This window comes from Symphalangus syndactylus, chromosome 7 (genome assembly GCF_028878055.3).
Source record: "Symphalangus syndactylus isolate Jambi chromosome 7, NHGRI_mSymSyn1-v2.1_pri, whole genome shotgun sequence".
In the NCBI taxonomy this organism is placed as follows: domain Eukaryota; kingdom Metazoa; phylum Chordata; class Mammalia; order Primates; family Hylobatidae; genus Symphalangus; species Symphalangus syndactylus.
Window position 1 is genome coordinate 89169320 of NC_072429.2, and position 8619 is coordinate 89177938.

The 8619-nt window shown below is 37.1% G+C and overlaps 1 long non-coding RNA gene across 1 annotated transcript in view; it reads right to left on the reverse strand.

Annotated features, from left to right (window-relative positions):
* The window catches only part of LOC129486592 (uncharacterized), a 251912-nt gene extending 244512 nt beyond the window's left edge, over positions 1-7400 (reverse strand). The window contains exon 1 of the long non-coding RNA XR_008659030.2: positions 6907-7400. This is a non-coding gene — a long non-coding RNA (uncharacterized lncRNA). The remainder of the gene's footprint in view (positions 1-6906) is intronic.
* Between the last annotated feature and the right edge of the window lie 1219 nt (positions 7401-8619).

An 8619-nucleotide genomic window follows, 5' to 3' on the forward strand; every position in this document is an offset into this window, starting at 1 on the left:
AATACAACAACTTAATATGAAAATTTTGTAAGATTGAATGTAAATTTAATGAAGTCAAGAGGTAATTTTACTTATGAAAGGAGCCATAACATATGAAATAAACAGAGTAGTTGTTAATATGAAAGGAATGTTAATACTTAAATATTAGATAGAGTTTAATTCTCTAAGTTTCCATCTCTACCTGTAAGTGTAATTAGCATCATTTAGTGAATTCATATGTTCTGTGATAGAAGGATATTTAATTAGTACTTTACTTCCCACTAGATACAATTAGAACATAAAATCAATATCTGAAATCTGTTGAGATTTTGAGTTTTCTGTGTTTTCACCTAATTTGCTTCAAAGAAATTTCTTTATAAAATTAAAAAATAATTCTACTCTAGATTAATATAAATCTCAAGAAGCATTTTTATGCATTTTCCTAAGAAGAAAACTCAAGATGGACACATTTTCAACATCAATTTATCAAGGTACCTGGGCAAAAATACTAGGATACATTTATTGTTATTATTTCTAGTGACAGGAATAAGTTCATATATCCGAAGCAAGAGATATCACATGACATGCTCAATAGAATTTATCCAAATATGCTTTGACTGAGTCCCAAACATTTCAGTAACTTTTTGTTTGTTTTATATTGGCTGGATTGTCAGTATACCTTCCCAGTTACATATATAATGACGGCAATAATATTTTTACTTATGAAAGGTAATTTTACTTATGAAAGGAGCCAAAACATATGAAATAAACAAAGCAGTTGTTAATATTAAAGGAATGTTAATACTTAAATATTAGATAGAGTTTAATTCTCAAAGTTTCCATCTCTACCTTGTATGTGTATGCAGCAATTTCCCCTGGAAACGTAAGTGTATTTTTTGTAATTTTTATTTTTTTGTTTTTGTTTTTTTGAGACTGAGTCTTGCTCTGTCGCCCAGGCTGGAATGCAGTGGAATGATCTTGGCTCACTGCAACTTCTGCTTCCTGGGTTCAAGCAAGCCTCAGCCTCCGGAATAGCTGGAATTACAGTTGCCCGCCATCATACCTGGCTAATTTTTATATTTTTAGTAGAGACGGGGGTTTCACCATGTTAGCCAGGCTGGTCTCGAACTCCTGATCTCAGGTGATCTGTCCACCACGGCCTTCCAAAGTGCTGGAATTGCAGGCATAAGCCACCATGCCCAGCCCATTTTTTTGTAAGTTTAATAAAAATTTAGAGGCAATAAGCCATGGTAATTAGAAAAAGGTATTTTTAAGTTTAGGAAAATCAGGAATTTATTTTTAATTGAGTAGTGTCAAGTCAATTACATAATTTTCTTTCTACTAAATTATTTCTATCATCAGAGGACAAAAATATCTATTACAAAAGCAAAGAGACAATATTTATTCATTTATATAATCTATATGAATTATTACTATGTGTCATTTAAACATACTTAGAAATCATCTTGATAAATACAATACTTATGACTCTTTGGAACCCATTTAATTAATATGAATTTTTAGTTCCATAAAGAATGCTTGCAGTTTTAAAATACTGTTTTAGGGGATGATATTTTCAGGGTAATTGATGTATTTTCTCCTCATTTCTAAAAATCTGTCTTTATACATCTAAAATAAACTCCTCTCCTTTTTGTGAAATATAAAATTGTCTAACATAAAAGTAGATTTTTAAACATAAACACTGGAACTACTGAAAGTACAAGCAAGAAAATTAACTTCTAAATCCTAATGACCATATTTATTATACTGAATTCTAGAATAACACTCCTTAATAAATTTACTTTAAAAATTCAGAAAGTTTCTATCAAATTCACAAGAAATTAAATGTTTTTGTTTTCAGTAACCCAGAAAAAGCAAGATCCCTAGTATAGCATAATTGTGAGTATTAAATTATATCCCCTGGCATTTACATAACACATTAAAAGTGAAAAATGATTAATGTCAACACTTTTAAATATTTATTAAATCCAATAAAGTAAGCAAATAATATTAACATTTGAACTGTAAAAAGTAATAATTTTACTATTTCACAAGTCAACAAATGTATAATATATCTACTAGGTACCAGGCACTGTACTAGGTGCTGCCATATTAATGACCAAGACAGAGAACAAGACAAATGCTTCTGAGAAGGCAAGGATGTTGAAGCAAGAGAACTGAGTGTACCTTAGTAGGCATTGCTAAAGCTCCATAAAACATTCTATTTCCATATATCTGCTTCAGCTGAACCCTAATCGGAGTCCCTGGTCTACTCCAGAAAAAGAGAAAGAAAGCAATTGTGCATAGGCTAGACAGAGAAAGGAAAAGAAATGAAAAGAGATTGGCTTCTTTTGCTCTGTGAAATGGTAAATATTATCGAGTAACCCAGTATACTACTACTGATTTCACTAAGATTTTGAATTTTAGAAATTATAATAATATGCAACAGTACATTCTTCAAAATAGATAAAGTAGGAACGTTTATAAATATAGCCTAGAAATTAATTTAGAACAAAAGACTTTATTTCCAAATAAAATCACAGGAGACCTTGTTTCTTTGAACTTGACAGTAAATAATGTGATTTTAAAGGTCATCTTGTTTCCAAAATATGTTGTGCACTGAAAAAAAAATTAAAGACAATAATAATGTATATAGCACAATCCCATTATAGTCAGTGAGGCAAATGCATACAAACATATTTTTATATACTTGTACACAAAGAGAAAAAACTCCAAAGTATTTTACACAAACTGTTAGCTGTGAATTACCTATACCTGCAAAAAAAGGTGACTGTTAAAATACCCATTAAAATGGTAATTTAAAATACTACACAGACCTAAGAAAGAGCATAATACTAAACAAAATGGAATATAAAATGTTATAAACACGTGTTTCTTCATTAGACAGTATGTATAGAATGACAGATGAGAATAAATTAAGTATTTTATGGAGGTGGAATTAAGGCTTGGATTTTCAAGTTAAAAATTCAAAATTTATCCATGCCCCTTCATTCTGGTAGTAGCATGTTGTATTTAATTTTTCCCGTTTTAAACCTCTGATTTTTCTTTAAACTTTTCAAAAGATTGTTTTCTAAATGCTATTTATTGATATTACCTTTTAAATATAATCTATGTACACCTAGGTCTCCTTCTAGACTTTCTCTTCTGTGCCATTAGTCTAACTATTTCTTCTGATTTCCATGACTTTACATATTAAATTTTGGTACAGGAAGTCTTTCTTTATAATTTTAAAGCTTTCCTGGCCATTTTCACAAATTTTTATTGCAGATGATCCTTGCATCATTTTGTTAATTAAAAAACAAGAACAATGCTTTGGAATATTTATTGTAAGGAAACTACATTGATAGGATAAGTTGAAAGAACTCAATATGTGATGTGACTTAACTGGCCTCTCTCACCTCACAATAAAGGCACAGTCCTGGTTACTCATTCCCAGCTAAAAGTTAGACATTTAAATACAAAACAAATATATAATAAGCCCTGTAAGAAAAGCAGTAGAGCATTTTTTCTTTTTTATTCTAAAGGGGTGATATGAAATACAGTAAATCATAATAAGAAAGGTAGTTCTAATTTGATTACAAAATTTAAAAATGCTTTACCAAGGGTTAATAGGTGCAGCAAACCACCATGGCGCATGTATACCTATGTAACAAACCTGCATGTTCTGCATATGTATTCCAGAACTTAAAGTAAAATTTAAAAAAAAATGCTTTATCAATCCAAAGGTTAAAAGACCTCGAATTAAATCAGCTCATTTGTGAGAAGTATGAAGCCAAGAAATTCAATGTACTCAAGTGTTACTAAATGGTAACAGCTGTACCTAAACAAGCTAATTCTTAACTTATTAGTCAAGAGTAACTGACACCCAAAAAAGACATAATTGTAATTGTTTTGTTGTTGTTTGTTCTGAGACGGAGTCTTGCTCTGTCACCCAGGCTGGAGTACGCGATCTCGGCTCACTGCAACCTCTGCCTCCCAGGTTCAAGCAATTCTCCAGCCTCAGCCTCCCAAGTAGCTAGGACCACAGATGCGCGCCACTGCATCCAGATAATTTTTGTATTTTTAGTAGAGACCGGGTCTCACCATGTTGGCCAGGCTGGTCTCAAACTCCTGACAGATGATCCACCCACCTCGGCTCCCAAAGTGCTGGGATTAAAGGTGTAAGCCACCGTGCCTGGCCACGTAATTGTAAATTATTTGGTCTCTTACACCTTAGTGAAAATATCTTTTATCAGTGGATGCTCCTCCATACAGTGTGTCCTGCAGAAATGGTCATTAATTCTGTCACTTAAAGAAAGCAAAGCAGTGAGAAAAGAAATTCACATTTCTCAAGTGTCTATAATGGATGGCTTAGGTCTTCTGCATATGTTATCATCATTTCATAACTTTTGGTGGTGGGGGGAAATGTAGTACAAAAATTGTGATCCAAAGCCAAATCAAGTTTCACTTCTCTGACATCAGAGTTAACTCATTGAGCACTGTAATTCAGAACCTTAGGTTAAAAGACTAGTAAAAGTAGTTCCTATATACACTTCAATCTTTCCATAGTATTACAAATAAAATCGTTTCTTTTGATCTGTTTGAATAAATCCTATGTTGTTTCTAATTGTGTCTATCAAATCACTAAGTACAAAAGGTTTGTAAGCTAAACACAAAGAATTCCATTGATAACATCTGCTCCTAAATGTTTAGCACACATTTTAACCCTGAAAGCATATTATGAATATATGCATCTCCAGAACTTTATCACTTCTTTTTTTTTTAACTTTATCATTTCTTAAGCTTGAAACTAACGCTAGAGCAAAAATTATCTTATATCTGACCTAATGTCCTATATATCCAGCCAGGAGATACGATAAGGCTTGCAATTATTCCTTAGGAATAATTTTCCTTTCTTTTCAATTACTTCTTATACGTGTCTCTGTACTTTTAAAGATTTTGCTTTTTTTGCTGAGTAGAAAGTATGTCTACTTTGACATGTAGCAAACTTTTCTGTGTATCACTAACTACCCTAAAATTCATTTTTCTTTATTTCAATGGCAAAGATTTAAAACTAAGGGATTGTGGCGCGCGCGCGCACACACACACACACACACACACACACACACACACCCCATATATATACCATGAGTCTCAAACTATTTGTTATTATTACATACGCAATTTTCCGGAACTTAATATTTTTGTTGTTGTTGTTTGAGACGGAGTCTCACTCTGTCACCCAGGCTGGAGTGCAGTGGCACGATCTTGGTTCACTGCAACCTCCGCCTCCCGGGTTCAAGTGTTTCTCCTGCCTCAGCCTCCCGAGTAGCTGGGACTACATGCGCATGACATCACACCCGACTTACTTTTTGCATTTATAGTAGAGATGGGGTTTCACCGTGTTAGCCAGAATAATCTCGATCTCCTGACCTCGTGATCTGCCCGCCTCGGCCTCCCAAAGTGCTAGGATTACAGGTGTGAGCCACTGTGCCCAGCCCAGCTTAATGTTTTTAAAGAATTCAGCTTTAATCAAATTATATGAAGTTTAAGTGGTTGTGAAGTAAAACTTTCAATAAATTAGGAAATTCTAAAGGTTCTCTGGAGCCTCCCGTATCACCAAGGTAACACAGGCCGGATGCTGTTCTGTCACTGCTTCTGCTGGCCTCCTGTTGCCATTGAGTTGACTAGCATAGAAAGCACAGAATGGGACAATGAAATACTGAAATACTTTGCCACTAACTTTCTCTCACCCTAGGAAATATCTTCTTTTTTCAACATGAAAAATCTGAACTAGATAATCTTCATTACTTTCAGGTTTAAAACATGTTTTTCTAAAATTAAACTAATTTTAAAATAAATTTCACTGGAATAAAAATGTTGAGGGCAGAGAACACAGAATGAGTTTTCTCCAAGTCCTGCAGTTCTCCAAGGAGGGTATCAGATGTGTTTCATCATATGAATCTTTTGATATTCTTATTTAGGAAATTAAAGAAAAAATGTTAACAAAGCATCCTAAGATTGATTAGAGTTGGAATTATATTTAACCCCACGGACAAATCAGTTACTTGTTCTAGAGAGCCATGATTCTGCTAAAAAGGTAGTTGAAAACTAAAACAAATTTAGACTGAAATGGACCTTAGGTAAAATATCTCAGCCTCCACACTGTATACATGTGGAATTTTTTTTTTTTTTTTTTTTTTTTTTTTTTGAGATGGAGTCTCACTCTGCTGCCCAGGCCGGAGTGCAGTGGCACAGTCTCGGCTCACTGCAAGCAAGCTCTGCCTCCCGGGTTCCCGCCATTCTTCTGCCTCAGCCTCCTGAGTAGCTGGGACTACAGGCACCCGCCACCACGCCCAGCTAATTTTTTGTATTTTTAATAGAGACGGAGTTTCACCATGTTAGCCAGGATGGTCTCGATTTCCTGACCTTGTGATCCACCCACCCCAGCCTCCCAAAGTGCTGGGATTACAGGCGTGAGCCACCCCGCCCGGCCCATGTGGAAACCTTTTACTTGCACAAAATTATGTAGCTAACTGGCAAAAGTGAGAATTAAAATGCATTATGTTTCTTAACTCCCAGACCAATGCTGCATTTACTTGTATAGTACCAGTACCTTGTGATATAGGCTAAGGGTATCTCTAATCAATGAGTTACGACACACTAATATAAATTACAGAAGGCTTATCTCTCTCAGTATTTAAGTAGGCTTCACTCACTCCTATCTTAACCGAAAAGCCCTTCCTCTGCGGTTTTCCAGTCTCACACTCTTACTAGGCATCAGAATTAGCTGGAGCTCTTACATAGAAGTCAATGCCCAGGCCTTACCTGGAAAGATTATGATTAATTGATGGTAACGGCCAGGTATGGACGATTTTTTTTTAAAGTTCTCCAGGTGACTTTAATATGAGAGAACTACAGTCTTACCGTGTCCGGAATTCGTGGGTTCTTGCTCTCGCTGACTTCAAGAATGAAGCCACGGACCCTCGCGGTGAGTGCTACAGTTCTTAAAGATGGTGTGTCCGGAGTTGGACGTGCCCAGAGTTTCTTCCTTCTGGTGGGTTTGTGGTTTCACTGACTTCAGAAATGAAGCTGCAGACCTTCCCAGTGAGTGTTACAGCTCTTATACACAGCACGGACCCAAAGAGTGAGCAGCAGCAAGATTTACCGAGAAGAACGAGAGAACAAGGCTACCACAGCAGAGAAAGACACCCAAGCGGTTCGCAGCTGTTGACTGGGGTGGCTGCTTTTATTCCCTTATCTGGCCCCACCCACATCCTGCAGATTGGTCCATTTTACAGAAAGTTGATTGGTCCATTTTACAGAGAGCTGATTGGTCCGTTTTAACAGAGCGCTGATTGGTGCGTTTACAATCATTTAGCTAGACACAAAAGTTCAAGTCCCCACCCGTCGCAGAAACCCAGCCGGCTTCACCTCTCACTGGCATTTGCCATGGGGACTTTGCGGCACCTAGCCCAGGCACTCTGGCAGCCCAGAGGGAGCTGGACCATTGATCCAGCTCAGCAGGCGTGGCCCGACTCCGGCCCGCGCCTCCCCCTCCACACCTCCCTGAGCAGAGGGAGCAGAGGGAGCCGGCTCCGGCCTAGGCCAGCCCCAGAGAGGGGCCCCCACAGCGCAGCGGCGGGCTGAAGGGCTCCTCGAGCGCAGACAGAGCGGACGCCGAGGCCAAGGAGGCTCCGAGAGCGAGGGAGGGCTGCTAGCACGTTGTCACCTCTCATTACCTCTTTTCCTCACCTACTGCTTTCTCGTCGTTAACTCAGTCTGACTTTCCAACACTTACAATGACATAATTAATAACTATATTAAAAACTTCAAAACAGGTGAAATTTACAGTAAAGGGTAAAGAAATGCAAATCTTTTTGAAAAGCAGGCCGTTTTCTGACAAGCCTCAATGTTTATATTGTATTCTTCCACTGCCGCTGCTAAGCTTATCTAGAGTGCTCTACATTTTCCCATCCCCCATTCGCAACTCAGCACTGTGGCAAGGCTTCTGTGTTGCCAAGTTGCGGGTAATTACTGCCAGCAAGCTATCAATGACTGCTTAAATTGTCAAACTCAATCAGTGTTTTTAAGTTAACACATTTGGCCTCTCTGTAGTATTTAACAGCCTCCTGTTTCTCAACACTTTCTCCTTCCTCTTAGCTGTCTTTTTATCTGACTCCTTTGTGGGACTCTCATTGCCTGGCTCTAGTTTTAGTCACCATTTTTTCTCACTTGGTACCAAATCCACACAAAATGCTTGATATATCACCTATGGATGTTGATAAATTTTCAAACCTCTATCTCCAGGCTCTCTCTCTTCTTGAGTTTCAGCTCTGTAAGTCCATTTACCCAGTGTCTCTTGATTTCCATGGCACGTAGGCATTTCAAATAAAATATTGTCTCCTCTGCCTCCAAATTGCTCATACTTACATCCCATCTGCTATAGTTTGAATGTGTGTCCCATCCAAAACTCACGTTGAAATTTCATTGCCATTGTAACAGTATTAAGAGTTGGGACATTTAACAGGTGATTGGGTAGAATTAATGCTGTTATAAAAGGACAGGTTCAACCCCTTTTTGTCTCTTGGTTCTTCTGCCTTTTGCTGAGTAACCAGGCTTTCTCCACTCCAGAGTCTG